Consider the following 27,034-nt stretch of genomic DNA (forward strand, 5'->3'; position numbering starts at 1 on the left):
GCTAAAGTCGCAGAAATGTCACACATATTTGGCCTGCAACTTTCTGTGCGACAAATTCAGACAGGAAAAATCAGTATAAATCCTTAGAAAATTATCCCCCAGTGTCTCCATCTGCTGGCGGTATTGAATAAGCATTGCTGCACTGATGGGGTATGCATTAGACGAAAAAAAAGAAGAAAAAGAAGAATAATACGCCCAGAAAAGAGGCGAAAAGGAGAAAAACGTAAAAAAACGTGAAAAAAAAGTAAGAGGAAGAGAAGGGAAAAAAAGGTGGAAATGGGTTTAAAAGTGATTTCGGCGGAGAAATATATATATATATATATATATATATATATATATATATACGCGCACACACACACATATATATAAACGTATTCTCCGTTGAGATATTGCAGCCGCTGCTGTGTCCAGGCCCAGGAGCCTTAGCACTGTGCTGTGATGTCACTCAATACCACTGACATCACTAGGTGTAAACAACATCTCTCCTTTGCTGTGTATGTGACTATGGAGCTGTTTGGTGATGTCGTCTATTATGGCCTTCATAGAAGCAACAGGAGATTGTTGCATCCATCTAGAACCCTCAGAACTACAGTGCTATGATGTCACTCACTTCCACAGGCCTTGCAGAGTGTAAACAACAACAACCCAGCTTTGTTGTGTATGTAACCATAGGGATTTGTGATGTCACCTAGAACCTTCACAGCAGCGACAGCTTTATGAGGAGCATCAGCACTGCTCTGCCTGAGCAGAACCATCACCGCCATAGGTTGTCAAATAACCCGGGTTTAACCCACACAGGTAAGTCCAATGGGGTGCAGGCATGTCCTCTATGCTTACAGCTTCCCGTGGGTGTTGGTTTGATACCGTTTGGGGACAGCCAAGGAGGCATCTGCAGGCAACAAAGGTAGGTGTGTGCTTGTGTGTGTGTTTCCTATGCAGATCCTAAGCCCAGTGTCACATGCAAGTAGGAGGAGTAAGAAGGGTTCCTGGCAAATCCAGGTTATGGATTGCATTTAAAAAGGCCCCGTGGGAGTGCAATGGGCCCCTGTCTTGCTGCTTAGCAATAATGGTATGGGTTTAGGTTCTGCTGTGTGTACTGGTGGTTGACTGCCCCCCAGCCCAGAGTGTGCATGGAAAATTGTCTGGCAGCCTCCCTGACAGCAAGCAGTGACAGTGCCCATGAAGGGCACCTTGTTGGGCCCGCCCCTTTCACGGTTATCGCTTTTCGGCCTTTTGGCTAAGATCAAGTGTAGTATCTGTTCTTATCAGTTTAATATCTGATACGTCCCCTATCTGGGGACCATATATTAAATGGATTTTTGAGAACGGGGGCCGATTTCGAAGCTTGCTTCCGTCGCCCTATGCATTGACCCGATATGGCAGTATCTTCGGGTACAGTGCACCACCCCCTTACAGGGTTAAAAAGAAAGATTCCTACTTTCATTGCTACCTGCTTGCTGGCTAGCCAGCTAGCCAGCCCTGTGGGCCTTGCTGCTGCTGCAGCCAAAAAACAAAAGGTGGTGCTGCTGCTGCTTCTGCTTCTGCTTGTGTCTGGCCGCTGTTGGAGCGTCCAGGCACAGGACTTCTGCTGCTGCTGACTAAATGGCCTCCTTAATTGGATCATTTGAGTAGCCAGCACACCTGTGCAGGTAGGGCATGACATGATAGGCAGCTGCCTTGATAGCGGGTGGGTGCTGAATGTTCCTAATTGACAAAATAAGATTAATGCTTATGAAGAAATATAAAATCTCATCCCTTCCCCAATATCGCGCCACACCCCTACCCCTTAATTCCCTGGTTGAACTTGATGGACATATGTCTTTTTTCGACCGTACTAACTATGTAACTATGTAACATAACATGGGGGGGGGGGGGGTCTCCTGGCTGTTCACACAGGTGTGTCATTGCTGTACATTGACCATGCATTGCTTCTGTGGTATTGCAAAGGCAAAGACAAATGCTTCCAGCCATCCATTGCACTAATGGATTGGTCATCAGCTGGCTGTCTATGTCCCGCATCAATATAGACCAAAGTACAGAGGGTTAGGCTATGCTATTGTGCACCTACCTGATGCATCAGAAGGTGCGAGGCCCTTGCTAAATTCTGTGCACAGACTTTGAGATCTATACTTTAGACTGTATCTAAACCTGCTCCAACATGGACTGACATTCTGGCCTACTTTCAGCCGATGCGACTTGTCTGTCGCTGAACAGTCGCTTTTTATGTATTCAGCACCTATGTATAATGTTGTAAAAATGCTCTAGAAGCTAAAGTCGCAGAAATGTCACACATATTTGGCCTGCAACTTTCTGTGCGACAAATTCAGACAGGAAAAATCAGTATAAATCCTTAGAAAATTATCCCCCAGTGTCTCCATCTGCTGGCGGTATTGAATAAGCATTGCTGCACTGATGGGGTATGCATTAGACGAAAAAAAGAAGAAAAAGAAGAATAATACGCCCAGAAAAGAGGCGAAAAGGAGAAAAACGTAAAAAAACGTGAAAAAAAAGTAAGAGGAAGAGAAGGGAAAAAAAGGTGGAAATGGGTTTAAAAGTGATTTCGGCGGAGAAATATATATATATATATATATATATATATATATATACGCGCACACACACACATATATATAATCGTATTCTCCGTTGAGATATTGCAGCCGCTGCTGTGTCCAGGCCCAAGAGCCTTAGCGCTGTGCTGTGATGTCACTCAATACCACTGACATCACTAGGTGTAAACAACATCTCTCCTTTGCTGTGTATGTGACTATGGAGCTGTTTGGTGATGTCGTCTATTATGGCCTTCATAGAAGCAACAGGAGATTGTTGCATCCATCTAGAACCCTCAGAACTACAGTGCTATGATGTCACTCACTTCCACAGGCCTTGCAGAGTGTAAACAACAACAACCCAGCTTTGTTGTGTATGTAACCATAGGGATTTGTGATGTCACCTAGAACCTTCACAGCAGCGACAGCTTTATGAGGAGCATCAGCACTGCTCTGCCTGAGCAGAACCATCACCGCCATAGGTTGTCAAATAACCCGGGTTTAACCCACACAGGTAAGTCCAATGGGGTGCAGGCATGTCCTCTATGCTTACAGCTTCCCGTGGGTGTTGGTTTGATACCGTTTGGGGACAGCCAAGGAGGCATCTGCAGGCAACAAAGGTAGGTGTGTGCTTGTGTGTGTGTTTCCTATGCAGATCCTAAGCCCAGTGTCACATGCAAGTAGGAGGAGTAAGAAGGGTTCCTGGCAAATCCGGGTTATGGATTGCATTTAAAAAGGCCCCGTGGGAGTGCAATGGGCCCCTGTCTTGCTGCTTAGCAATAATGGTATGGGTTTAGGTTCTGCTGTGTGTACTGGTGGTTGACTGCCCCCCAGCCCAGAGTGTGCATGGAAAATTGTCTGGCAGCCTCCCTGACAGCAAGCAGTGATAGTGCCCATGAAGGGCACCTTGTTGGGCCCGCCCCTTTCACGGTTATCGCTTCTCGGCCTTTTGGCTCAGATCAAGTGTAAACTTGGTCTGGGTCAGGGGTGCGTGTTTCTCTGCTTGCAGAGGGTTTTTTCAGGAGGCGATACTGTGGTCTCAGACCGACAGAGAAGATGGCAGCTGGATTCGTTAAGAACACTATTCGGGTGAATGTGGAGGTTTCTGATGTGGAGAAGAATAAGATCACGTTTGTGGGGCGTCGTTTGGTGGAGGACATGGCCGGGATACCGATGAAGGACGTCTTTTGCTTACAGGAAAGTAAGCGGCAAGGTATATATGATGTGAGTTTCTACACTATTAATGGGTGCCTGTCCTTTTACCAGAGCCTGCGTGAGAATGTGGAAAATACCATTATGAAGAATGTGTCGTTTGAGCCTTTGTTTGAGTTGGAGGAGAAACCCCTTTTAGTCCGTGTATACAACCCGTTTATGGATGTGAAGTTGGTGGAAAATTTTTTGAAGCAGTACTGTGAGACTGTCAGAGGAGGGATTGCACAGAAGAGCATATTGGGAGTGTTTAATGCGGAGTATAAGTTTTTGGTGAAGTTGAAGCAAGATGCCAGTGGAATTTACGGAGTGCAGCATCCCCCGGCGAGTTTTTCTATTGCGGGGCAGAGAGGTTATCTTACCTACCCTGGGCAGCCCATGTTCTGCAGAAAGTGCCATATGTTTGGGCATGTGAAGGAGAATTGTGCGGCTGTGAGAGTGTGCAGGAATTGCCAGAAAGAGGGACATGAGGCCAATGCGTGTCCTGAGCCAAAAAAATGCCATGTATGTGGAGAGGCTGGACATGTGATGAGAGAGTGCCCGGAAGAGAGAAAAAGGAGGGAGGAGGAGAAGATCGAAAGACAGAAAGAGGTAGAAAGGAAGCAGGAGGAGGGAAAGAGATACCTGGAAGAGAGAGATAAAATGGAGACAAGTGCTGTGATGGAGGGGACTCCAGTTTTGGAGGGGACTCCAGTTTTGGAGGGGTCTCCAATTTTGGAGGGAAATCCAATTTTGGAGGGAAAACCCGTTTTGGCGGGAAAACCTGGACTTAAGCTTATGGAGAGCAAGACTGTGGCTGTGGTGCAGAAGGAGTTGGAGGAAGAGATGGAGAATGAGCCTGTGATTGAAGATTTTACTACCGATTCAGAGAGTGCTGTGTCTTCAGGAAGGCATAGAGGGAAGAAAGTGGCGGATGATTTGTGTCACAGGTATCCAAAAAAAGCGAGAAAGAAAGAATGGGCTGAGAGGAGTGAGGAGACTTCGTTTAGTTCGAGAAACCCTTTCGAACCATTATTTAGATCCGAGGTGGATCAGGAAGGTGATGGACAAGTACCGCTTGGTACCTTAACCCGTAGAACATCGCATTGATTGGTGTTTTCTTTTGTATATAGGTGATTGTTTTGTTGTGTTTTTTCCTTTGTTTGTTTTTTTCATATGGGGATAGTAGTATGTCTTTTAAAATAATTTCATCTAATGTTAGGGTGTTTAGGAGTAGGGTTAGGAGGGCTGCAATTTTGCAGGAGTTGGCAGGTATGGGGGCTGATGTTATTTGTGTACAAGAGTGTGGGTTGGTGGAAGAGGTAGGGAAGGGGGAGTGGGGATATGGGGATTCTGTGTGGTCTATGTCTTCTGTAAATAGGAATGATGGGGTTGGTGTGTTATTTAAGGATAAGAGGTTCAAGGTAGAGAGCCATTCAGTGATTGAAGAGGGAAGGTGTTTGATGGTTAAGGTGGAGGTGGGTGGAGTTAAGGTTCGAATATTTAATGTGTATGCGTCTGTTAAGAAGAATGAGAGGGTGGAGTTGTTTGAGAAGTTAAAGTTGTTTTTGCCGGGGAGAGAGCCTATGGTATGTGTGGGGGATTTCAATTGTGAGATTGAAGGGAGTAAGATCGATGTATCTGGTAGGATGTTGAGGAATGTGGTGAATGATTTGAGGTTGCAAGATGTGGCTAAATTGTGTAATGTTGATGTGTGTCCGACTTATTTTTCAGATAGGGGAAAGTGTGCTTCAAGATTGGATATGTGTTTTGTGTCAAAAGGAGTGTTGGGTAGGGAGTATATGCAAATGAAGGTATTGTATTCAGATCATGAGTGTGTAAGATGTGATTTGGGGTTTAATGTGGAATGTTTGAGTGGGCGGGGTTTATGGAAATTGAATGTTAGTTTGATGGAGGAGGGAGGGGTGTATGAGAGGTATGTGAAGAAGTATGAGGTTTGGAAGAGGAGGAAAGCTGATTTTGTGGATGTATTGCAGTGGTGGAGTTGGGTGAAGGAGAGAACGCATGTTTTCTTTAAAAGAGAGGGGTATAAGAGAGCTGCGGGAAAGAGAAGAAGGTATGAGTGGCTGCAGAAGAGATTGATCTTTTTGAAAAAATGGAGGAAGAGTGGTGGTTGTGTGGAGAGTGAGATTGAAGAGATTAAGAAGGAAGTAGAGAAGTGGATGTTGGAGAGAGGAAGAGAGATTGTGTATCAGGCTAAGTTGAATAAGTTGGAGAAGGGTGAGAGATGCTCAAGGTTTTTCTTTAAAAGGGTGTCTGGTAAAAGAGAGGAGTTGATAGAGGTGTATGATAAGGATGGTGTGATGGTTAAAGGTAAAAGAGTGTTGAGTGTGGTTGAGGATTTTTATAAGGATTTATATGCTGAGAAGGAGTGTGATATGGGTCTGCAGTCTGAGGTGATTGGGAAGATTGAGAGCAGAGTGCATGACAGGGAGGCAGATAGCCTGGTGAAAGGTGTGGGAGTGAAAGAATTGGAGTTGGTGATTAAAAGTATGGCTAGAAATAAGACACCAGGTGAGGATGGGTTGCCGGTGGAATTTTATGCTAGAATGTGGGAGACGGTTAAAGTGGATTTGGTGGAGATTTATGATTTTGTGTGCAAGAATGGTAGATTGGAGGAAAGTATGAAGAGTGGAGTGGTGGTATTGATCTTTAAAAAAGGGGATAGAAAGGATGTGAGGAATTGGAGACCGATTACGTTATTGAATGTTGATTATAAAATTCTTGCAAAGGTGTTGGCGAATAGAATGAGGGATGTGATTGATCAGGTGATTGGAGAAGAACAAGTATGTGGTGTGCCAAAAAGAAGGATAAGTGAGAATTTGGGTTTGTTGCGTGATGTATTATGGGATTGCTTGGGTAGAGATCAGTGTGTTGGAGTGTTGTCTTTGGATTTTGAGAAAGCTTTTGATAGGTTGTCACATGAGTTTTTATTTAAAGTGTTGGATAGAATGGGTTTTCCGGAAGGTTTTGTTAAAATGATTAGAGTATTGTATGATGGAGTGTATAGTAAAGTATTAATTAATGGCTGGGTTAGTAAGAAAGTGAATGTGTGTTCTGGAGTGAGACAGGGGTGTCCCCTGTCACCCTTGGTCTTTATATGTGCGATAGAGCCTTTGTTGGAGTTGTTGAGAAGGGATAAGTGTATGAGAGGTGTGAGGATTCCTGGGAGTGGTGGGAGAGACTTGAAAGTGTTGGCATATATGGATGATGTTTGTGTGATCTGTGAGTATGTTGGAGCTTTGCAGAGAGCAAAGTTGTTGGCTGGGTATTTTTGTGGTGCTTCTGGTTTTAGAGTTAATTGGGATAAGAGTGAGTATAAGGTTTTTGGAAGGATGTATGAAGTAGAGGATGTAGGGGTGAAATGTGTAGACGGAGCGATTAAGGTGTTGGGAGTTAAATTTGATGAGAGGCTGGATGGAAGAGAAAGTTGGGAAGAGGTTGGTGTTAGAATAAAAAGGAAGTTGGATTTTTGGAGTATGAGAGAGTTGTCAATGATTGGTAAGATTGTGGTGATCAAGAGTGTGATATTGCCGATCCTGTTGTATGTGGCTTTGGTGTTTCCACCAGGTTATATGACACTGAGAAAGTTGAATAGGATTTTGTTTGTATTTTTCTGGGGGTCGAAAGTGGAGAAGGTGAGAAGAGAGAATGTGATGAAAGAGTGTAGGAATGGAGGAATGAATTTTCCTAATGTTGAAGTGTATCTGGGGATTAATCTATTGTTTGCTGTGAGGAGAAGTATGGGAGAGCAGTGGAAATTTGCATGTATGATGAGGTTTCTAGGAGGGGGTGTGTTATGCAGATTAGGGTGGATGGAGAGAGATCTGAGAAAGCCGTATGCTTTGGTGAGTCCTGGTTGGTATGGGTTTGTTGAGGTGTTCATGAGAAAGTTTGGTTTGATAGGTGTGAGACAGGATGTGTTAAAGGAGAAGAAGAGTATGGTGAAGTGTATTAGGGAGAAGGAAGTTCAGTGTAATATTAATATGGTGAGAGGACAGAATGTGAGTAAAGTGTGGAAGAGTTTGCAGACAGATGGTATGACTAATAGACAGAGAGAGATTGTATGGCAGAGTTTGCATGGTGCATTGCCAGTAAGAGAGGTACAGAAGAGTCGGGGGATTGGAAGGAGTGAGAGATGTCCGAGAGAGGGTTGTGGAGGGAATGAGAGTATTATGCATTTGTTTTGGAATTGTGATAGAGCGCAAGAAGTGTGGAAGGGAATTGGTCCGTTGGCCAAAGAATTGATGGGGGTAAGAAAGTGGTCTTTTGAAGTGATTATGTTTGGTCTGGCGGTGGTAGGTGGGAGGAAGGAGAGAATGTTATATGTGTTGTTAGCGATAATTAAGGAGGTATTGTGGGATGTTAGGAATTTGTATATATTTAAGAAGAAGGATGTGTCGGTTGAAGAGTGTATGAGAATGATATTAGATAGATTGCATACTGTATATTTGTGGGATAAGAAGAGATTTGGAGAGGATGATGCGGAGGGGACTTGGAAGTTTTTAAAATGGAGACACGTGGTGAGGGTTTGAGGGTGGTGTGTTGTTATGCTATGTACTTTGTTTTTGGGTGTATTTTGTTATATGTTGATAAAGTAACCTAATGATGAGTTTGATGAATTGTGACTAAGTTCAGTAAATCTGAGAGGCAAACGTGAAGTAAACCTGAACGATTAAGTTTTAATTCAAACCTGAAGGTTTTAAAAAAAAAAAAAAAAAAAAAAAAAATCTGTTCTTATCAGTTTAATATCTGATACGTCCCCTATCTGGGGACCATATATTAAATGGATTTTTGAGAACGGGGGCCGATTTCGAAGCTTGCTTCCGTCGCCCTATGCATTGACCCGATATGGCAGTATCTTCGGGTACAGTGCACCACCCCCTTACAGGGTTAAAAAGAAAGATTCCTACTTTCATTGCTACCTGCTTGCTGGCTAGCCAGCTAGCCAGCCCTGTGGGCCTTGCTGCTGCTGCAGCCAAAAAACAAAAGGTGGTGCTGCTGCTGCTTCTGCTGCTTCTGCTTCTGCTTGTGTCTGGCCGCTGTTGGAGCGTCCAGGCACAGGACTTCTGCTGCTGCTGACTAAATGGCCTCCTTAATTGGATCATTTGAGTAGCCAGCACACCTGTGCAGGTAGGGCATGACATGATAGGCAGCTGCCTTGATAGCGGGTGGGTGCTGAATGTTCCTAATTGACAAAATAAGATTAATGCTTATGAAGAAATATAAAATCTCATCCCTTCCCCAATATCGCGCCACACCCCTACCCCTTAATTCCCTGGTTGAACTTGATGGACATATGTCTTTTTTCGACCGTACTAACTATGTAACTATGTAACATAACATGGGGGGGGGGGGGGGGTCTCCTGGCTGTTCACACAGGTGTGTCATTGCTGTACATTGACCATGCATTGCTTCTGTGGTATTGCAAAGGCAAAGACAAATGCTTCCAGCCATCCATTGCACTAATGGATTGGTCATCAGCTGGCTGTCTATGTCCCGCATCAATATAGACCAAAGTACAGAGGGTTAGGCTATGCTATTGTGCACCTACCTGATGCATCAGAAGGTGCGAGGCCCTTGCTAAATTCTGTGCACAGACTTTGAGATCTATACTTTAGACTGTATCTAAACCTGCTCCAACATGGACTGACATTCTGGCCTACTTTCAGCCGATGCGACTTGTCTGTCGCTGAACAGTCGCTTTTTATGTATTCAGCACCTATGTATAATGTTGTAAAAATGCTATAGAAGCTAAAGTCGCAGAAATGTCACACATATTTGGCCTGCAACTTTCTGTGCGACAAATTCAGACAGGAAAAATCAGTATAAATCCTTAGAAAATTATCCCCCAGTGTCTCCATCTGCTGGCGGTATTGAATAAGCATTGCTGCACTGATGGGGTATGCATTAGACGAAAAAAAAGAAGAAAAAGAAGAATAATACGCCCAGAAAAGAGGCGAAAAGGAGAAAAACGTAAAAAAACGTGAAAAAAAAGTAAGAGGAAGAGAAGGGAAAAAAAGGTGGAAATGGGTTTAAAAGTGATTTCGGCGGAGAAATATATATATATATATATATATATATATATATATACGCGCACACACACACATATATATAAACGTATTCTCCGTTGAGATATTGCAGCCGCTGCTGTGTCCAGGCCCAGGAGCCTTAGCACTGTGCTGTGATGTCACTCAATACCACTGACATCACTAGGTGTAAACAACATCTCTCCTTTGCTGTGTATGTGACTATGGAGCTGTTTGGTGATGTCGTCTATTATGGCCTTCATAGGAGCAACAGGAGATTGTTGCATCCATCTAGAACCCTCAGAACTACAGTGCTATGATGTCACTCACTTCCACAGGCCTTGCAGAGTGTAAACAACAACAACCCAGCTTTGTTGTGTATGTAACCATAGGGATTTGTGATGTCACCTAGAACCTTCACAGCAGCGACAGCTTTATGAGGAGCATCAGCACTGCTCTGCCTGAGCAGAACCATCACCGCCATAGGTTGTCAAATAACCCGGGTTTAACCCACACAGGTAAGTCCAATGGGGTGCAGGCATGTCCTCTATGCTTACAGCTTCCCGTGGGTGTTGGTTTGATACCGTTTGGGGACAGCCAAGGAGGCATCTGCAGGCAACAAAGGTAGGTGTGTGCTTGTGTGTGTGTTTCCTATGCAGATCCTAAGCCCAGTGTCACATGCAAGTAGGAGGAGTAAGAAGGGTTCCTGGCAAATCCGGGTTATGGATTGCATTTAAAAAGGCCCCGTGGGAGTGCAATGGGCCCCTGTCTTGCTGCTTAGCAATAATGGTATGGGTTTAGGTTCTGCTGTGTGTACTGGTGGTTGACTGCCCCCCAGCCCAGAGTGTGCATGGAAAATTGTCTGGCAGCCTCCCTGACAGCAAGCAGTGATAGTGCCCATGAAGGGCACCTTGTTGGGCCCGCCCCTTTCACGGTTATCGCTTCTCGGCCTTTTGGCTAAGATCAAGTGTAGTATCTGTTCTTATCAGTTTTTCATGCCGGTGGACCGTAACGCCGATATGGGGCTGGTGGGGATGGGTGCTGCATGGAGGATGCAGGTGTACCAGGGCTTTCTGGGGCTGGTTCTGAGGAATCAGCTCAACGGTTGCCCCGATGTGACCTGTTCCCTCCGGGTCTCGCCATGAGGCTGAGAGGGTCTAGAGCCAAGGTACTTTTGTGCCTCGGGGAGTGGTGACCCCGAGGTGCCGAAACTCACTGGGAGGATAGACTCACTGAGTTGAAGCACGGGCACCATAATCTCTTCACCTTGTGGCACTCACCTCTTGATTCCCGGCCTTCTGGCTAGGATCAGAGAAATTTTTATAGATCCGGCCGGATGTCCGGGCAGTATATCTGCACACATTCACTTATTTATTTATTTTTTGTCTCACTGTGTCACTTTTTGCGTGTTGTGTGTTCACAGGATTTGTCAGGATGCGGTAGCCCTTCTGGGTGTCCCTCCTGGCGGTCTAGGGGAGGTGTGTGTGGCCATTAGGTTCCGCACCTCCCTGCAAACACCCCGGGTACTCCTGCTTTGGCAGGGTACCTACCGTAATTGGCTCTGCGGGCAGATACCTTGGCTAACGCCAAGGGGGATGCCGGGAGCATTTGTGGTCCCCTAGTAGCTTCGGCGAAAAGGGACATCGAACCTGGAACCTCGCAGGTACCTTTTGGTCCGGAGGCGAAGGGTAAGGTTTGTTGGGGGGCCTCTCTCCTATCGGAGAAGGGCTTGCGATAGACCGCATCCTTTGTGCACGTTTTTTTAGTGTAACACGTTTGCACTTTTTCTTGCACTTTGGGTGAATCGAAAGCACGTTCCTCGGCTTTAGATAAAAAAAAAATAAAAAAATCTGTTCTTATCAGTTTAATATCTGATACGTCCCCTATCTGGGGACCATATATTAAATGGATTTTTGAGAACGGGGGCCGATTTCGAAGCTTGCTTCCGTCGCCCTATGCATTGACCCGATATGGCAGTATCTTCGGGTACAGTGCACCACCCCCTTACAGGGTTAAAAAGAAAGATTCCTACTTTCATTGCTACCTGCTTGCTGGCTAGCCAGCTAGCCAGCCCTGTGGGCCTTGCTGCTGCTGCAGCCAAAAAACAAAAGGTGGTGCTGCTGCTGCTTCTGCTTCTGCTTGTGTCTGGCCGCTGTTGGAGCGTCCAGGCACAGGACTTCTGCTGCTGCTGACTAAATGGCCTCCTTAATTGGATCATTTGAGTAGCCAGCACACCTGTGCAGGTAGGGCATGACATGATAGGCAGCTGCCTTGATAGCGGGTGGGTGCTGAATGTTCCTAATTGACAAAATAAGATTAATGCTTATGAAGAAATATAAAATCTCATCCCTTCCCCAATATCGCGCCACACCCCTACCCCTTAATTCCCTGGTTGAACTTGATGGACATATGTCTTTTTTCGACCGTACTAACTATGTAACTATGTAACATAACATGGGGGGGGGGGGGGTCTCCTGGCTGTTCACACAGGTGTGTCATTGCTGTACATTGACCATGCATTGCTTCTGTGGTATTGCAAAGGCAAAGACAAATGCTTCCAGCCATCCATTGCACTAATGGATTGGTCATCAGCTGGCTGTCTATGTCCCGCATCAATATAGACCAAAGTACAGAGGGTTAGGCTATGCTATTGTGCACCTACCTGATGCATCAGAAGGTGCGAGGCCCTTGCTAAATTCTGTGCACAGACTTTGAGATCTATACTTTAGACTGTATCTAAACCTGCTCCAACATGGACTGACATTCTGGCCTACTTTCAGCCGATGCGACTTGTCTGTCGCTGAACAGTCGCTTTTTATGTATTCAGCACCTATGTATAATGTTGTAAAAATGCTCTAGAAGCTAAAGTCGCAGAAATGTCACACATATTTGGCCTGCAACTTTCTGTGCGACAAATTCAGACAGGAAAAATCAGTATAAATCCTTAGAAAATTATCCCCCAGTGTCTCCATCTGCTGGCGGTATTGAATAAGCATTGCTGCACTGATGGGGTATGCATTAGACGAAAAAAAGAAGAAAAAGAAGAATAATACGCCCAGAAAAGAGGCGAAAAGGAGAAAAACGTAAAAAAACGTGAAAAAAAAGTAAGAGGAAGAGAAGGGAAAAAAAGGTGGAAATGGGTTTAAAAGTGATTTCGGCGGAGAAATATATATATATATATATATATATATATATATATATATATATATATATATACGCGCACACACACACATATATATAATCGTATTCTCCGTTGAGATATTGCAGCCGCTGCTGTGTCCAGGCCCAGGAGCCTTAGCGCTGTGCTGTGATGTCACTCAATACCACTGACATCACTAGGTGTAAACAACATCTCTCCTTTGCTGTGTATGTGACTATGGAGCTGTTTGGTGATGTCGTCTATTATGGCCTTCATAGAAGCAACAGGAGATTGTTGCATCCATCTAGAACCCTCAGAACTACAGTGCTATGATGTCACTCACTTCCACAGGCCTTGCAGAGTGTAAACAACAACAACCCAGCTTTGTTGTGTATGTAACCATAGGGATTTGTGATGTCACCTAGAACCTTCACAGCAGCGACAGCTTTATGAGGAGCATCAGCACTGCTCTGCCTGAGCAGAACCATCACCGCCATAGGTTGTCAAATAACCCGGGTTTAACCCACACAGGTAAGTCCAATGGGGTGCAGGCATGTCCTCTATGCTTACAGCTTCCCGTGGGTGTTGGTTTGATACCGTTTGGGGACAGCCAAGGAGGCATCTGCAGGCAACAAAGGTAGGTGTGTGCTTGTGTGTGTGTTTCCTATGCAGATCCTAAGCCCAGTGTCACATGCAAGTAGGAGGAGTAAGAAGGGTTCCTGGCAAATCCGGGTTATGGATTGCATTTAAAAAGGCCCCGTGGGAGTGCAATGGGCCCCTGTCTTGCTGCTTAGCAATAATGGTATGGGTTTAGGTTCTGCTGTGTGTACTGGTGGTTGACTGCCCCCCAGCCCAGAGTGTGCATGGAAAATTGTCTGGCAGCCTCCCTGACAGCAAGCAGTGATAGTGCCCATGAAGGGCACCTTGTTGGGCCCGCCCCTTTCACGGTTATCGCTTCTCGGCCTTTTGGCTAAGATCAAGTGTAGTATCTGTTCTTATCAGTTTAATATCTGATACGTCCCCTATCTGGGGACCATATATTAAATGGATTTTTGAGAACGGGGGCCGATTTCGAAGCTTGCTTCCGTCGCCCTATGCATTGACCCGATATGGCAGTATCTTCGGGTACAGTGCACCACCCCCTTACAGGGTTAAAAAGAAAGATTCCTACTTTCATTGCTACCTGCTTGCTGGCTAGCCAGCTAGCCAGCCCTGTGGGCCTTGCTGCTGCTGCAGCCAAAAAACAAAAGGTGGTGCTTCTGCTGCTTCTGCTTCTGCTTGTGTCTGGCCGCTGTTGGAGCGTCCAGGCACAGGACTTCTGCTGCTGCTGACTAAATGGCCTCCTTAATTGGATCATTTGAGTAGCCAGCACACCTGTGCAGGTAGGGCATGACATGATAGGCAGCTGCCTTGATAGCGGGTGGGTGCTGAATGTTCCTAATTGACAAAATAAGATTAATGCTTATGAAGAAATATAAAATCTCATCCCTTCCCCAATATCGCGCCACACCCCTACCCCTTAATTCCCTGGTTGAACTTGATGGACATATGTCTTTTTTCGACCGTACTAACTATGTAACTATGTAACATAACATGGGGGGGGGGGGGGGGGGTCTCCTGGCTGTTCACACAGGTGTGTCATTGCTGTACATTGACCATGCATTGCTTCTGTGGTATTGCAAAGGCAAAGACAAATGCTTCCAGCCATCCATTGCACTAATGGATTGGTCATCAGCTGGCTGTCTATGTCCCGCATCAATATAGACCAAAGTACAGAGGGTTAGGCTATGCTATTGTGCACCTACCTGATGCATCAGAAGGTGCGAGGCCCTTGCTAAATTCTGTGCACAGACTTTGAGATCTATACTTTAGACTGTATCTAAACCTGCTCCAACATGGACTGACATTCTGGCCTACTTTCAGCCGATGCGACTTGTCTGTCGCTGAACAGTCGCTTTTTATGTATTCAGCACCTATGTATAATGTTGTAAAAATGCTCTAGAAGCTAAAGTCGCAGAAATGTCACACATATTTGGCCTGCAACTTTCTGTGCGACAAATTCAGACAGGAAAAATCAGTATAAATCCTTAGAAAATTATCCCCCAGTGTCTCCATCTGCTGGCGGTATTGAATAAGCATTGCTGCACTGATGGGGTATGCATTAGACGAAAAAAAAGAAGAAAAAGAAGAATAATACGCCCAGAAAAGAGGCGAAAAGGAGAAAAACGTAAAAAAACGTGAAAAAAAAGTAAGAGGAAGAGAAGGGAAAAAAAGGTGGAAATGGGTTTAAAAGTGATTTCGGCGGAGAAATATATATATATATATATATATATATATATATATATATATATACGCGCACACACACACATATATATAAACGTATTCTCCGTTGAGATATTGCAGCCGCTGCTGTGTCCAGGCCCAGGAGCCTTAGCACTGTGCTGTGATGTCACTCAATACCACTGACATCACTAGGTGTAAACAACATCTCTCCTTTGCTGTGTATGTGACTATGGAGCTGTTTGGTGATGTCGTCTATTATGGCCTTCATAGGAGCAACAGGAGATTGTTGCATCCATCTAGAACCCTCAGAACTACAGTGCTATGATGTCACTCACTTCCACAGGCCTTGCAGAGTGTAAACAACAACAACCCAGCTTTGTTGTGTATGTAACCATAGGGATTTGTGATGTCACCTAGAACCTTCACAGCAGCGACAGCTTTATGAGGAGCATCAGCACTGCTCTGCCTGAGCAGAACCATCACCGCCATAGGTTGTCAAATAACCCGGGTTTAACCCACACAGGTAAGTCCAATGGGGTGCAGGCATGTCCTCTATGCTTACAGCTTCCCGTGGGTGTTGGTTTGATACCGTTTGGGGACAGCCAAGGAGGCATCTGCAGGCAACAAAGGTAGGTGTGTGCTTGTGTGTGTGTTTCCTATGCAGATCCTAAGCCCAGTGTCACATGCAAGTAGGAGGAGTAAGAAGGGTTCCTGGCAAATCCGGGTTATGGATTGCATTTAAAAAGGCCCCGTGGGAGTGCAATGGGCCCCTGTCTTGCTGCTTAGCAATAATGGTATGGGTTTAGGTTCTGCTGTGTGTACTGGTGGTTGACTGCCCCCCAGCCCAGAGTGTGCATGGAAAATTGTCTGGCAGCCTCCCTGACAGCAAGCAGTGATAGTGCCCATGAAGGGCACCTTGTTGGGCCCGCCCCTTTCACGGTTATCGCTTCTCGGCCTTTTGGCTAAGATCAAGTGTAGTATCTGTTCTTATCAGTTTTTCATGCCGGTGGACCGTAACGCCGATATGGGGCTGGTGGGGATGGGTGCTGCATGGAGGATGCAGGTGTACCAGGGCTTTCTGGGGCTGGTTCTGAGGAATCAGCTCAACGGCTGCCCCGATGTGACCTGTTCCCTCCGGGTCTCGCCATGAGGCTGAGAGGGTCTAGAGCCAAGGTACTTTTGTGCCTCGGGGAGTGGTGACCCCGAGGTGCCGAAACTCACTGGGAGGATAGACTCACTGAGTTGAAGCACGGGCACCATAATCTCTTCACCTTGTGGCACTCACCTCTTGATTCCCGGCCTTCTGGCTAGGATCAGAGAAATTTTTATAGATCCGGCCGGATGTCCGGGCAGTATATCTGCACACATTCACTTATTTATTTATTTTTTGTCTCACTGTGTCACTTTTTGCGTGTTGTGTGTTCACAGGATTTGTCAGGATGCGGTAGCCCTTCTGGGTGTCCCTCCTGGCGGTCTAGGGGAGGTGTGTGTGGCCATTAGGTTCCGCACCTCCCTGCAAACACCCCGGGTACTCCTGCTTTGGCAGGGTACCTACCGTAATTGGCTCTGCGGGCAGATACCTTGGCTAACGCCAAGGGGGATGCCGGGAGCATTTGTGGTCCCCTAGTAGCTTCGGCGAAAAGGGACATCGAACCTGGAACCTCGCAGGTACCTTTTGGTCCGGAGGCGAAGGGTAAGGTTTGTTGGGGGGCCTCTCTCCTATCGGAGAAGGGCTTGCGATAGACCGCATCCTTTGTGCACGTTTTTTTAGTGTAACACGTTTGCACTTTTTCTTGCACTTTGGGTGAATCGAAAGCACGTTCCTCGGCTTTAGATAAAAAAAAAATAAAAAAATCTGTTCTTATCAGTTTAATATCTGATACGTCCCCTATCTGGGGACCATATATTAAATGGATTTTTGAGAACGGGGGCCGATTTCGAAGCTTGCTTCCGTCGCCCTATGCATTGACCCGATATGGCAGTATCTTCGGGTACAGTGCACCACCCCCTTACAGGGTTAAAAAGAAAGATTCCTACTTTCATTGCTACCTGCTTGCTGGCTAGCCAGCTAGCCAGCCCTGTGGGCCTTGCTGCTGCTGCAGCCAAAAAACAAAAGGTGGTGCTGCTGCTGCTTCTGCTGCTTCTGCTTCTGCTTGTGTCTGGCCGCTGTTGGAGCGTCCAGGCACAGGACTTCTGCTGCTGCTGACTAAATGGCCTCCTTAATTGGATCATTTGAGTAGCCAGCACACCTGTGCAGGTAGGGCATGACATGATAGGCAGCTGCCTTGATAGCGGGTGGGTGCTGAATGTTCCTAATTGACAAAATAAGATTAATGCTTATGAAGAAATATAAAATCTCATCCCTTCCCCAATATCGCGCCACACCCCTACCCTTAATTCCCTGGTTGAACTTGATGGACATATGTCTTTTTTCGACCGTACTAACTATGTAACTATGTAACATAACATGGGGGGGGGGGGGGGGGTCTCCTGGCTGTTCACACAGGTGTGTCATTGCTGTACATTGACCATGCATTGCTTCTGTGGTATTGCAAAGGCAAAGACAAATGCTTCCAGCCATCCATTGCACTAATGGATTGGTCATCAGCTGGCTGACTATGTCCCGCATCAATATAGACCAAAGTACAGAGGGTTAGGCTATGCTATTGTGCACCTACCTGATGCATCAGAAGGTGCGAGGCCCTTGCTAAATTCTGTGCACAGACTTTGAGATCTATACTTTAGACTGTATCTAAACCTGCTCCAACATGGACTGACATTCTGGCCTACTTTCAGCCGATGCGACTTGTCTGTCGCTGAACAGTCGCTTTTTATGTATTCAGCACCTATGTATAATGTTGTAAAAATGCTCTAGAAGCTAAAGTCGCAGAAATGTCACACATATTTGGCCTGCAACTTTCTGTGCGACAAATTCAGACAGGAAAAATCAGTATAAATCCTTAGAAAATTATCCCCCAGTGTCTCCATCTGCTGGCGGTATTGAATAAGCATTGCTGCACTGATGGGGTATGCATTAGACGAAAAAAAAGAAGAAAAAGAAGAATAATACGCCCAGAAAAGAGGCGAAAAGGAGAAAAACGTAAAAAAACGTGAAAAAAAAGTAAGAGGAAGAGAAGGGAAAAAAAGGTGGAAATGGGTTTAAAAGTGATTTCGGCGGAGAAATATATATATATATATATATATATATATATATATATATATATATACGCGCACACACACACATATATATAAACGTATTCTCCGTTGAGATATTGCAGCCGCTGCTGTGTCCAGGCCCAGGAGCCTTTGCACTGTGCTGTGATGTCACTCAATACCACTGACATCACTAGGTGTAAACAACATCTCTCCTTTGCTGTGTATGTGACTATGGAGCTGTTTGGTGATGTCGTCTATTATGGCCTTCATAGAAGCAACAGGAGATTGTTGCATCCATCTAGAACCCTCAGAACTACAGTGCTATGATGTCACTCACTTCCACAGGCCTTGCAGACTGTAAACAACAACAACCCAGCTTTGTTGTGTATGTAACCATAGGGATTTGTGATGTCACCTAGAACCTTCACAGCAGCGACAGCTTTATGAGGAGCATCAGCACTGCTCTGCCTGAGCAGAACCATCACCGCCATAGGTTGTCAAATAACCCGGGTTTAACCCACACAGGTAAGTCCAATGGGGTGCAGGCATGTCCTCTATGCTTACAGCTTCCCGTGGGTGTTGGTTTGATACCGTTTGGGGACAGCCAAGGAGGCATCTGCAGGCAACAAAGGTAGGTGTGTGCTTGTGTGTGTGTTTCCTATGCAGATCCTAAGCCCAGTGTCACATGCAAGTAGGAGGAGTAAGAAGGGTTCCTGGCAAATCCGGGTTATGGATTGCATTTAAAAAGGCCCCGTGGGAGTGCAATGGGCCCCTGTCTTGCTGCTTAGCAATAATGGTATGGGTTTAGGTTCTGCTGTGTGTACTGGTGGTTGACTGCCCCCCAGCCCAGAGTGTGCATGGAAAATTGTCTGGCAGCCTCCCTGACAGCAAGCAGTGATAGTGCCCATGAAGGGCACCTTGTTGGGCCCGCCCCTTTCACGGTTATCGCTTCTCGGCCTTTTGGCTAAGATCAAGTGTAGTATCTGTTCTTATCAGTTTAATATCTGATACGTCCCCTATCTGGGGACCATATATTAAATGGATTTTTGAGAACGGGGGCCGATTTCGAAGCTTGCTTCCGTCGCCCTATGCATTGACCCGATATGGCAGTATCTTCGGGTACAGTGCACCACCCCCTTACAGGGTTAAAAAGAAAGATTCCTACTTTCATTGCTACCTGCTTGCTGGCTAGCCAGCTAGCCAGCCCTGTGGGCCTTGCTGCTGCTGCAGCCAAAAAACAAAAGGTGGTGCTGCTGCTGCTTCTGCTGCTTCTGCTTCTGCTTGTGTCTGGCCGCTGTTGGAGCGTCCAGGCACAGGACTTCTGCTGCTGCTGACTAAATGGCCTCCTTAATTGGATCATTTGAGTAGCCAGCACACCTGTGCAGGTAGGGCATGACATGATAGGCAGCTGCCTTGATAGCGGGTGGGTGCTGAATGTTCCTAATTGACAAAATAAGATTAATGCTTATGAAGAAATATAAAATCTCATCCCTGCCCCAATATCGCGCCACACCCCTACCCCTTAATTCCCTGGTTGAACTTGATGGACATATGTCTTTTTTCGACCGTACTAACTATGTAACTATGTAACATAACATGGGGGGGGGGGGGGTCTCCTGGCTGTTCACACAGGTGTGTCATTGCTGTACATTGACCATGCATTGCTTCTGTGGTATTGCAAAGGCAAAGACAAATGCTTCCAGCCATCCATTGCACTAATGGATTGGTCATCAGCTGGCTGTCTATGTCCCGCATCAATATAGACCAAAGTACAGAGGGTTAGGCTATGCTATTGTGCACCTACCTGATGCATCAGAAGGTGCGAGGCCCTTGCTAAATTCTGTGCACAGACTTTGAGATCTATACTTTAGACTGTATCTAAACCTGCTCCAACATGGACTGACATTCTGGCCTACTTTCAGCCGATGCGACTTGTCTGTCGCTGAACAGTCGCTTTTTATGTATTCAGCACCTATGTATAATGTTGTAAAAATGCTCTAGAAGCTAAAGTCGCAGAAATGTCACACATATTTGGCCTGCAACTTTCTGTGCGACAAATTCAGACAGGAAAAATCAGTATAAATCCTTAGAAAATTATCCCCCAGTGTCTCCATCTGCTGGCGGTATTGAATAAGCATTGCTGCACTGATGGGGTATGCATTAGACGAAAAAAAAGAAGAAAAAGAAGAATAATACGCCCAGAAAAGAGGCGAAAAGGAGAAAAACGTAAAAAAACGTGAAAAAAAAGTAAGAGGAAGAGAAGGGAAAAAAAGGTGGAAATGGGTTTAAAAGTGATTTCGGCGGAGAAATATATATATATATATATATATATATATATATATATATATATATATACGCGCACACACACACAAATATATATAAACGTATTCTCCGTTGAGATATTGCAGCCGCTGCTGTGTCCAGGGCCAGGAGCCTTAGCACTGTGCTGTGATGTCACTCAATACCACTGACATCACTAGGTGTAAACAACATCTCTCCTTTGCTGTGTATGTGACTATGGAGCTGTTTGGTGATGTCGTCTATTATGGCCTTCATAGAAGCAACAGGAGATTGTTGCATCCATCTAGAACCCTCAGAACTACAGTGCTATGATGTCACTCACTTCCACAGGCCTTGCAGAGTGTAAACAACAACAACCCAGCTTTGTTGTGTATGTAACCATAGGGATTTGTGATGTCACCTAGAACCTTCACAGCAGCGACAGCTTTATGAGGAGCATCAGCACTGCTCTGCCTGAGCAGAACCATCACCGCCATAGGTTGTCAAATAACCCGGGTTTAACCCACACAGGTAAGTCCAATGGGGTGCAGGCATGTCCTCTATGCTTACAGCTTCCCGTGGGTGTTGGTTTGATACCGTTTGGGGACAGCCAAGGAGGCATCTGCAGGCAACAAAGGTAGGTGTGTGCTTGTGTGTGTGTTTCCTATGCAGATCCTAAGCCCAGTGTCACATGCAAGTAGGAGGAGTAAGAAGGGTTCCTGGCAAATCCGGGTTATGGATTGCATTTAAAAAGGCCCCGTGGGAGTGCAATGGGCCCCTGCTGTCTTGCTGCTTAGCAATAATGGTATGGGTTTAGGTTCTGCTGTGTGTACTGGTGGTTGACTGCCCCCCAGCCCAGAGTGTGCATGGAAAATTGTCTGGCAGCCTCCCTGACAGCAAGCAGTGATAGTGCCCATGAAGGGCACCTTGTTGGGCCACGCCCCTTTCACGGTTATCGCTTCTCGGCCTTTTGGCTAAGATCAAGTGTAGTATCTGTTCTTATCAGTTTAATATCTGATACGTCCCCTATCTGGGGACCATATATTAAATGGATTTTTGAGAACGGGGGCCGATTTCGAAGCTTGCTTCCGTCGCCCTATGCATTGACCCGATATGGCAGTATCTTCGGGTACAGTGCACCACCCCCTTACAGGGTTAAAAAGAAAGATTCCTACTTTCATTGCTACCTGCTTGCTGGCTAGCCAGCTAGCCAGCCCTGTGGGCCTTGCTGCTGCTGCAGCCAAAAAACAAAAGGTGGTGCTGCTGCTGCTTCTGCTGCTTCTGCTTCTGCTTGTGTCTGGCCGCTGTTGGAGCGTCCAGGCACAGGACTTCTGCTGCTGCTGACTAAATGGCCTCCTTAATTGGATCATTTGAGTAGCCAGCACACCTGTGCAGGTAGGGCATGACATGATAGGCAGCTGCCTTGATAGCGGGTGTGGGTGCTGAATGTTCCTAATTGACAAAATAAGATTAATGCTTATGAAGAAATATAAAATCTCATCCCTTCCCCAATATCGCGCCACACACCCTACCCCTTAATTCCCTGGTTGAACTTGATGGACATATGTCTTTTTTCGACCGTACTAACTATGTAACTATGTAACATAACATGGGGGGGGGGGGGGGGTCTCCTGGCTGTTCACACAGGTGTGTCATTGCTGTTACATTGACCATGCATTGCTTCTGTGGTATTTGCAAAGGCAAAGGACAAATGCTTCCAGCCATCCATTGCACCTAATGATTGGTCATCAGCTGGCTGTCTATGTCCCCGCATCAATATAGACCAAAGTACAGAGGGTTAGGCTATGCTATTGTGCACCTACCTGATGCATCAGAAGGTGCGAGGCCCCTTGCTAAATTCTGTGCACAGACTTTGAGATCTATGCTTTAGACTGTATCTAAACCTGCTCCAACATGGACTGACATTCTGGCCTACTTTCAGCCGATGCGACTTGTCTGTCGCTGAACAGTCGCTTTTTATGTATTCAGCACCTATGTATAATGTTGTAAAAATGCTCTAGAAGCTAAAGTCGCAGAAATGTCACACATATTTGGCCTGCAACTTTCTGTGCGACAAATTCAGACAGGAAAAATCAGTATAAATCCTTAGAAAATTATCCCCCAGTGTCTCCATCTGCTGGCGGTATTGAATAAGCATTGCTGCACTGATGGGGTATGCATTAGACGAAAAAAAAAGAAGAAAAAGAAGAATAATACGCCCGAGAAGAAGAGGCGAAAAGGAGAAAAACGTAAAAAAACGTGAAAAAAAGTAAGAGGAAGAGAAGGGAAAAAAAGGTGGAAATGGGTTTAAAGTGATTTCGGCGGAGAAATTATATATATATATATATATATATATATATATATATATATATATATGCGCACACACACACATATATATAAACGTATTCTCCGTTGAGATATTGCAGCCGCTGCTGTGTCCAGGCCCAGGAGCCTTAGCACTGTGCTGTGATGTCACTCAATACCACTGACATCACTAGGTGTAAACAACATCTCTCCTTTGCTGTGTATGTGACTATGGAGCTGTTTGGTGATGTCGTCTATTATGGCCTTCATAGAAGCAACAGGAGATTGTTGCATCCATCTAGAACCCTCAGAACTACAGTGCTATGATGTCACTCACTTCCACAGGCCTTGCAGAGTGTAAACAACAACAACCCAGCTTTGTTGTGTATGTAACCATAGGGATTTGTGATGTCACCTAGAACCTTCACAGCAGCGACAGCTTTATGAGGAGCATCAGCACTGCTCTGCCTGAGCAGAACCATCACCCGCCATAGGTTGTCAAATAACCCGGGTTTAACCCACACAGGTAAGTCCAATGGGGTGCAGGCATGTCCTCTATGCTTACAGCTTCCCGTGGGTGTTGGTTTGATACCGTTTGGGGACAGCCAAGGAGGCATCTGCAGGCAACAAAGGTAGGTGTGTGCTTGTGTGTGTGTTTCCTATGCAGATCCTAAGCCCAGTGTCACATGCAAGTAGGAGGAGTAAGAAGGGTTCCTGGCAAATCCGGGTTATGGATTGCATTTAAAAAGGCCCCGTGGAGTGCAATGGGCCCCTGTCTTGCTGCTTAGCAATAATGGTATGGGTTTAGGTTCTGCTGTGTGTACTGGTGGTTGACTGCCCCCCAGCCCAGAGTGTGCATGGAAAATTGTCTGGCAGCCTCCCTGACAGCAAGCAGTGATAGTGCCCATGAAGGGCACCTTGTTGGGCCCGCCCCTTTCACGGTTATCGCTTCTCGGCCTTTTGGCTAAGATCAAGTGTAGTATCTGTTCTTATCAGTTTAATATCTGATACGTCCCCTATCTGGGGACCATATATTAAATGGATTTTTGAGAACGGGGGCCGATTTCGAAGCTTGCTTCCGTCGCCCTATGCATTGACCCGATATGGCAGTATCTTCGGGTACAGTGCACCACCCCCCTTACAGGGTTAAAAAGAAAGATTCCTACTTTCATTGCTACCTGCTTGCTGGCTAGCCAGCTAGCCAGCCCTGTGGGCCTTGCTGCTGCTGCAGCCAAAAAACAAAAGGTGGTGCTGCTGCTGCTTCTGCTGCTTCTGCTTCTGCTTGTGTCCTGGCCGCTGTTGGAGCGTCCAGGCACAAGGACTTCTGCTGCTGCTGACTAAATGGCCTCCTTAATTGGATCATTTGAGTAGCCAGCACACCTGTGCAGGTAGGGCATGACATGATAGGCAGCTGCCTTGATAGCGGGTGGGTGCTGAATGTTCCTAATTGACAAAATAAGATTAATGCTTATGAAGAAATATAAAATCTCATCCCTTCCCCAATATCGCGCCACACCCCCTACCCCTTAATTCCCTGGTTGAACTTGATGGACATATGTCTTTTTTCGACCGTACTAACTATGTAACCATAACATGGGGGGGGGGGGGGTCTCCTGGCTGTTCACACAGGTGTGTCATTGCTGTACATTGACCATTGCATTGCTTCTGTGGTATTGCAAAGGCAAAGACAAATGCTTCCAGCCATCCATTGCACTAATGGATTGGTCATCAGCTGGCTGTCTATGTCCCGCATCATATAGACCAAAGTACAGAGGGTTAGGCTATGCTATTGTGCACCTACCTGATGCATCAGAAGGTGCGAGGCCCTTGCTAAATTCTGTGCACAGACTTTGAGATCTATACTTTAGACTGTATCTAAACCTGGCTCCAACATGGACTGACATTCTGGCCTACTTTCAGCCGATGCGACTTGTCTGTCGCTGAACAGTCGCTTTTTATGTATTCAGCACCTATGTATAATGTTGTAAAAATGCTCTAGAAGCTAAAGTCGCAGAAATGTCACACATATTTGGCCTGCAACTTTCTTGTGCGACAAATTCAGACAGGAAAAATCAGTATAAATCCTTAGAAAATTATCCCCCAGTGTCTCCATCTGCTGGCGGTATTGAATAAGCATTGCTGCACTGATGGGGTATGCATTAGACGAAAAAAAGAAGAAAAAGAAGAATAATACGCCCAGAAAAGAGGCGAAAAGGAGAAAAACGTAAAAAAACGTGAAAAAAAAGTAAGAGGAAGAGAAGGGAAAAAAAAGGTGGAATGGGTTTAAAAGTGATTTCGGCGGAGAAATATATATATATATATATATATATATATATATATATATATATACGCGCACACACACACATATATATAACGTATTCTCTCGTTGAGATATTGCAGCCGCTGCTGTGTCCAGGCCCAGGAGCCTTAGCACTGTGCTGTGATGTCACTCAATACCACTGACATCACTAGGTGTAAACAACATCTCTCCTTTGCTGTGTATGTGACTATGGAGCTGTTTGGTGATGTCGTCTATTATGGCCTTCATAGAAGCAACAGGAGATTGTTGCATCCATCTAGAACCCTCAGAACTACAGTGCTATGATGTCACTCACTTCCACAGGCCTTGCAGAGTGTAAACAACAACAACCCAGCTTTGTTGTGTATGTAACCATAGGGATTTGTGATGTCACCTAGAACCTTCACAGCAGCGACAGCTTTATGAGGAGCATCAGCACTGCTCTGCCTGAGCAGAACCATCACCGGCCATAGGTTGTCAAATAACCCGGGTTTAACCCACACAGGTAAGTCCAATGGGGTGCAGGCATGTCCTCTATGCTTACAGCTTCCCGTGGGTGTTGGTTTGATACCGTTTGGGGACAGCCAAGGAGGCATCTGCAGGCAACAAAGGTAGGTGTGTGCTTGTGTGTGTGTTTCCTATGCAGATCCTAAGCCAGTGTCACATGCAAGTAGGAGAGTAAGAAGGGTTCCTGGCAAATCCGGGTTATGGATTGCATTTAAAAAGGCCCCGTGGGAGTGCAATGGGCCCCTGTCTTGCTGCTTAGCAATAATGGTATGGGTTTAGGTTCTGCTGTGTGTACTGGTGGTTGACTGCCCCCCAGCCCAGAGTGTGCATGGAAAATTGTCTGGCAGCCTCCCTGACAGCAAGCAGTGATAGTGCCCATGAAGGGCACCTTGTTGGGCCCGCCCCCTTTCACGGTTATCGTCTTCTCGGCCTTTTGGCTAAGATCAAGTGTAGTATCTGTTCTTATCAGTTTAATATCTGATACGTCCCCTATCTGGGGACCATATATTAAATGGATTTTTGAGAACGGGGGCCGATTTCGAAGCTTGCTTCCGTCGCCCTATGCATTGACCCGATATGGCAGTATCTTCGGGTACAGTGCACCACCCCCCTTACAGGGTTAAAAAGAAAGATTCCTACTTTCATTGCTACCCTGCTTGCTGGCTAGCCAGCTAGCCAGCCCTGTGGGCCTTGCTGCTGCTGCTGCAGCCAAAAAACAAAGGTGGTGCTGCTGCTGCTTCTGCTGCTTCTGCTTCTGCTTGTGTCTGGCCGCTGTTGGAGCGTCCAGGCACAGGACTTCTGCTGCTGCTGACTAAATGGCCTCCTTAATTGATCATTTGAGTAGCCAGCACACCTGTGCAGGTAGGGCATGACATGATAGGCAGCTGCCTTGATAGCGGATGGGTGCTGAATGTTCCTAATTGACAAAATAAGATTAATGCTTATGAAGAAATATAAAATCTCATCCCTTCCCCAATATCGCGCCACACCCCTACCCCTTAAATTCCCTGGTTGAACTTGATGAACATATGTCTTTTTTCGACCGTACTAACTATGTAACTATGTAACATAACATGGGGGGGGGGGGTCTCCTGGCTGTTCACACAGGTGTGTCATTGCTGTAAATTGACCATGCATTGCTTCTGTGGTATTGCAAAGGCAAAGACAAATGCTTCCAGCCATCCATTGCACTAATGGATTGGTCATCAGCTGGCTGTCTATGTCCCGCATCAATATAGACCAAAGTACAGAGGGTTAGGCTATGCTATTGTGCACCTACCTG

At 45.9% G+C, this 27,034-nt stretch overlaps 10 non-coding genes and 1 pseudogene across 10 annotated transcripts; all 11 read left to right on the top strand.

Moving 5' to 3' along the window:
• The first annotated feature begins 1,217 nt into the window (after nt 1-1,217).
• Nucleotides 1,218-1,408, top strand: LOC130312764 (U2 spliceosomal RNA). The gene has a single exon (XR_008860851.1). It is a non-coding gene; the product is annotated as a U2 spliceosomal RNA (small nuclear RNA).
• Nucleotides 1,409-8,430: 7,022 nt separating this feature from the next.
• LOC130312774 (U2 spliceosomal RNA) lies at nt 8,431-8,638 on the top strand (annotated as a pseudogene).
• Nucleotides 8,639-10,721: 2,083 nt separating this feature from the next.
• Nucleotides 10,722-10,909, top strand: LOC130312775 (U2 spliceosomal RNA). Its single transcript, XR_008860859.1, has one exon. It is a non-coding gene; the product is annotated as a U2 spliceosomal RNA (small nuclear RNA).
• Nucleotides 10,910-11,602: 693 nt separating this feature from the next.
• On the top strand, nt 11,603-11,786 carry LOC130312769 (U2 spliceosomal RNA). Its single transcript, XR_008860856.1, has one exon. It is a non-coding gene; the product is annotated as a U2 spliceosomal RNA (small nuclear RNA).
• A 2,087-nt stretch (nt 11,787-13,873) lies between these two features.
• LOC130312760 (U2 spliceosomal RNA) lies at nt 13,874-14,064 on the top strand. Its single transcript, XR_008860847.1, has one exon. It is a non-coding gene; the product is annotated as a U2 spliceosomal RNA (small nuclear RNA).
• A 2,084-nt stretch (nt 14,065-16,148) lies between these two features.
• Nucleotides 16,149-16,336, top strand: LOC130312776 (U2 spliceosomal RNA). Its single transcript, XR_008860860.1, has one exon. It is a non-coding gene; the product is annotated as a U2 spliceosomal RNA (small nuclear RNA).
• A 693-nt stretch (nt 16,337-17,029) lies between these two features.
• LOC130312770 (U2 spliceosomal RNA) lies at nt 17,030-17,213 on the top strand. Its single transcript, XR_008860857.1, has one exon. It is a non-coding gene; the product is annotated as a U2 spliceosomal RNA (small nuclear RNA).
• Nucleotides 17,214-19,306: 2,093 nt separating this feature from the next.
• LOC130312761 (U2 spliceosomal RNA) lies at nt 19,307-19,497 on the top strand. Its single transcript, XR_008860848.1, has one exon. It is a non-coding gene; the product is annotated as a U2 spliceosomal RNA (small nuclear RNA).
• A 2,099-nt stretch (nt 19,498-21,596) lies between these two features.
• Nucleotides 21,597-21,787, top strand: LOC130312762 (U2 spliceosomal RNA). The gene has a single exon (XR_008860849.1). It is a non-coding gene; the product is annotated as a U2 spliceosomal RNA (small nuclear RNA).
• Nucleotides 21,788-23,890: 2,103 nt separating this feature from the next.
• Nucleotides 23,891-24,081, top strand: LOC130312763 (U2 spliceosomal RNA). Its single transcript, XR_008860850.1, has one exon. It is a non-coding gene; the product is annotated as a U2 spliceosomal RNA (small nuclear RNA).
• Nucleotides 24,082-26,168: 2,087 nt separating this feature from the next.
• LOC130312765 (U2 spliceosomal RNA) lies at nt 26,169-26,360 on the top strand. Its single transcript, XR_008860852.1, has one exon. It is a non-coding gene; the product is annotated as a U2 spliceosomal RNA (small nuclear RNA).
• The last annotated feature ends 674 nt before the right edge of the window (nt 26,361-27,034 follow it).

This window comes from Hyla sarda, unplaced genomic scaffold (genome assembly GCF_029499605.1).
Source record: "Hyla sarda isolate aHylSar1 unplaced genomic scaffold, aHylSar1.hap1 scaffold_1726, whole genome shotgun sequence".
NCBI classification, from domain to species: domain Eukaryota; kingdom Metazoa; phylum Chordata; class Amphibia; order Anura; family Hylidae; genus Hyla; species Hyla sarda.